Source organism: Benincasa hispida, chromosome 2, assembly GCF_027475165.1.
Source record: "Benincasa hispida cultivar pf3 chromosome 2, pf3_genome.v1.1, whole genome shotgun sequence".
In the NCBI taxonomy this organism is placed as follows: Eukaryota; Viridiplantae; Streptophyta; class Magnoliopsida; order Cucurbitales; family Cucurbitaceae; genus Benincasa; species Benincasa hispida.
The window spans coordinates 20,444,809-20,449,539 of NC_143479.1; positions in this window are offsets into that span (position 1 = coordinate 20,444,809).

The following is a 4,731-nucleotide window of genomic DNA, read 5'->3' on the forward strand; positions in this document are numbered from 1 at the left end:
GATGGCATAAATTGATCAAAATTTAGCTTGAAGATTTTCTTTTCCTTTATATTTTGGTTCGTTTATTTACTAAAAAAAAGTCGGAATTTCAAATCTTTTCACCCTACTTGTTGAACTGAGAAAAGAGAAATAATTAGTCCCATAAATATGATATCCATTTTTTGTCGTCGTCGTCATCCTCATCGTCATCATCGTCGTCTTCTAAATCAAACTCTCAATTCAAATTATTGGTGGAAATAGTTTATTTTTTTAGTAATATATGGAACATATTTTTTTTTGGGCAAATATATTGAATTGGAATAAAACGAAGAGATCTTCATAGCCTAAGGTCAAGGCACAATCAAAGTACAATCACAACCAAAGGAATTAAGAACAACAAGAATAAAGATCTAAAGAAAGGCATACATAACTTAAGAAAAAAGGTCCCAAGGAGGAGAACCTGCTTGAGTCTCTCAATAGAAGCCCCTAGCCACTATGAACAACAAAGAAAAAACTCGGATCACATAACTAACTAGTTGAGGAGGATGCAAGGTAGCTCCATGGACACAAAGATTACACTCACACCAAATATAAATAACAATATACCAAACGACTCTCCAACCTTACGCCTCAATCGATTTTCTGCACTAGAGTGACAAATCAAAATGAGTTATGTATCCCAATTTAAGGAAATTGAATCCCAGTGGAAGCGCGAGATCATGTTCTTTGATTCTTGAAACAATTAAAAATACAAATAATCAAGAAAGGGGTTAAGCAACATACCTTTGCCGATCCACAATTGCAACAAAATCTTCTCTTGAAACTGGTTGTCTCCTTCTTGAATTCTTCCAATTCCATGAGATTTTTCTTGTTATGACTCTGGTAAGGATCCGGTTTATAGGAATTACTTCAGAAGAAAAATTTCATAGAACTTTTCTAAGAAAATTAGGAGAATTTCTAGAGGGAAAGTTTTAGAGTAATCATCAAGATTATTCTTGTTCTAGAGAGTTTGTTCTATGACGGGTCCCAAAGGTCCTATTTATAGAATTTGATGGGTTACTCTTAATTCAATTGGGATAACCCTTCTATAGAGATTTAAAATTAAATATTTAATAATATCCAAGATTAATAAATATCCACCCAAATAATATCTCATATTAAATGGTTTAAAATATTTAAATCATATTTAAATATTTATCTTCTATAGAATCTTTAATTTGAATCAAGTTCAAATTAAATAATTAATTGTTTGAATCCAATTCAAATTAATTAATTAATTCTTTCTCCAATTATTAATTTAAATCTTATTTAAATTAAATAACTTAATTACATGGATCTCATTCAAATAATTAATTATTTGAATTATATTCAAAATAAATCAATTCTCCCGTTATCTTTTTAATTTGTATCTTTTTCAAATTAAATAATTTATTTATTTATATGGATCTCATCCAAATAAATAATTAATTATTTGAATCATATTCAAATAAATCAATATTTCATATTATAAAGTTATAATTTGATTCTCATTCAAATAAACTTTATAATAAATTATGTTATTAATTGTACAATTAATATTTTTCCTTATAAATTTGAACATTTCAAATTTTCTTTCAATGTAGTTGGTCCTTGTTGGTCCTTGGTGAACTAGCAAGGGAACCTTATGAACCCAGGGCAACCACTATAGACCTATAGTTGAACTTTTATACACTATAGATAAGTTGTGTTCATGGATATAATCAATACAAGCAAATGGATCCATCACGAGTTGTTCATAATTACAGTTCGGTTAAATGTTTGTTTTACCCCTATAATTACCTCTTTTCCTTAAGTTCCACTAATTCCTAACAAGTTGTTTATGATCTAACCATAAATTAAGCCCCTCTCGAGCCAGTGAGAGGGTGGGCCCCTTGTTCAAGATCCGAAACCATTATTTAAGGAAACTACTTATCTACTTACTCTATGTAGGAAGGTGCAAATTCCATCTTGTGAAGTTATGTTCCCAGCTTCCCATTTAGTCAAAGTTCCCAAAATGGTAGGCTTATTGAATCAGCAACTTGAGCCACTCTTACTCAGGCAAATCAAAGGATTGACCTCATAGACAGGAGCTCATAAATCAATCAAGATTAAGATCGAGTCGTGCATGATCATCATATGAAATATTATTCTCATCAATTAATGGATTTACAAAGAGATATTAAATATTTCGCGGTTCGGTCTTATACAAACTCTTTGTATAGGATACCTCCACTCACATGTCTCCACATGAACGGTTTGGATTAAACCATTTGTAACTATTACAAAATGAGCTGTATCCATAGATTCAACTCTACCAATGCATATAATACATACACTAGGAACACCAAAATACCTCCTACTGATATGATCACACATCTGTAATCAATTTTGAATAGCAAGCCAAACAATAAAAGAATGTTCAGGAATATAACCTCCAAATAAAAAAAGATTAAACCAAGCCACTACAAGGTGCTTAGGCTGCAAGGAATTCCTAACATTAACGACTAAAAGCAGTTCTGAGCGACAAAAGAGCTAGGTCACACGATCCTCCCTTCTAACCTTGTAGCCACTATCGATTGTACTTGCTTAAAGAGATCAACCAGCTCACTAGAGTTAGAAGGCCAATTCCAAGTCCCATCAATGTGAAGGAAATCACCAACCTTAGCATGAAGGGAACTATTCGCATCCAATATAACCACAATATTAAATTGCTACAGAATATAACCCCTTTCCAACCAAGAGTAAACCCAAACTGAACATTGACAATTATCTCCAATAGATAATTAAACTAAGGGTAGAAAGTTATCCCGAATACAAAGAATAGCTCGCCGACACCAATACAATGATCTAGAGGAACTAATCGTCCAAATACTTCAATTCAACTACAAAACCTATAAGCCTCCACCCGGTAATCCACGAAGATCCTAAGCAAATAAAAATAAGTCATAATACCAACAACATTCCAAGAAGGAATTTAACATATACCAATACCACCCTCGTAGAACGGAAGGCAACCATTTGACCAAGTAACCTTTGCCCTACCAATACTGTCAAATCCTTTATAGAGATAGAATTAAAGTAAACGAATCTAGGTTTTGAATTACTTTAGTAGGAAAAACAAGCAAATTAGCCCAATAAACCTGAAAACACTGAAGAAGAGAACATATAAGTTGTAATCAACTAGCTTAAGACAAAACCCTAGTTGGCCAACTCCTTACACGGTCAGTAACCTTCTCCAATAGAGGCAAACAATCTACATATGAGAGTTTGTCGAAGATGAGAGACAAGCCAAGATATCAAACAAGGAGAGATACCAACATGAATCCCATGAACGTTGAAAGAGCCTCAGCCTCATTTGGAACAACATCAACACTAATCAATGAACTTTTCCATCATTAGCAACAAGACTAGACAATCGATGGATGGAAAATTATCAAGGCTTTCTATCAATCAAATAATATTAACATTCACAATCAAACACTTCAACTAACAAGTAGTCTTAGTAGCAAGACCAAGTCAAAACACAAGGAGCCTAAGATAAACTTCTCTAAGCTAAATCGTCATTAAAAAATAATAAAAAGGGGGAGGGGGGGTGGGGAGGTGAGTTTGAGTTGACAACAAAACTAAATTGCATGAATTTAAAGTGTAGAAAGTAAGATAGATTGAGAGAGAGAAAGAGAGTGATGCACGAGATTACCTTCGCTAATTAAGAGATCGTTGGCCAGCTATGGTTTAATCCATTGATTAATCATGCAAAGGTTCTTGGTGTTGAGATTTATGTCCTAAATCTCGTAGTTTGCATTATATAAACAATATTCATTTATTTAATAAAATAAAGGATTGTTTTTATTTAACTTTTAGTCTTATGTAACTCAATCCAATAAATTAAGATCCAAATTTATTTTATGTAGCTTGAACAGTATGTGGTAGATATACAAGTGGATCGCGTTCAAGTAATAATCTAAAAGGTTTGTAGTATATGGATAAGGCTGGGTGTCTTATCCTGATGACACTATGGATATGACTCACTTTGTAAATGTTACAAACGATTTAATTCAAATCATTCATATGGAAACATGCAAGTGGAGTTATTCTATACAAAGAGTTTATATACGACCGAACCATGAAATGATTAATCTCTCTTTATAACACTGTTGACTGAAGAGATTAACATTTCCTAGGATAACTGAATGTAACTTGATCCCGATCCTAAGTGAGTTATGAACTTCTGTCTATGAGGATAGTCCTTTGATATGTATGGGTGAGAGTGTCCCATGTCCTAATTCAATAAGCCTACCATCTTAGGGACTTGTTTAAGTAGGAAGCTAGGAACATAGCTACACAAGATGAAATTCACTTTTTCTTCCCGTCTTTAGAGTAAGTAGATGACTTGCTCTCTTAAGAGCTGATTCTGTGTCTTGAACAATGAGACCTTATCCTCTCACTGGCTCGAAAGAGATTTAATTTATAGTTGGACTATAAATTGATTGTTCATTAGAGGGATTAGTGGTACTTAAGGAGTAAGAGGTAATTACAGGGGTAAAATGATATTTTGACCCAGCTACAATTACAAGCAATTTGTAGAGGGTCGACTTACTGATAATGGTTATATCCATGGACATAGAAATATATCTACAGTGCGAAGAGTGCAACTATGGATCTTTGGTGGAGTGATCCACAGTTAATGATGTAGATTAATTTTACTAAAGAGTTTAAGTAATTAATCTCGTATCA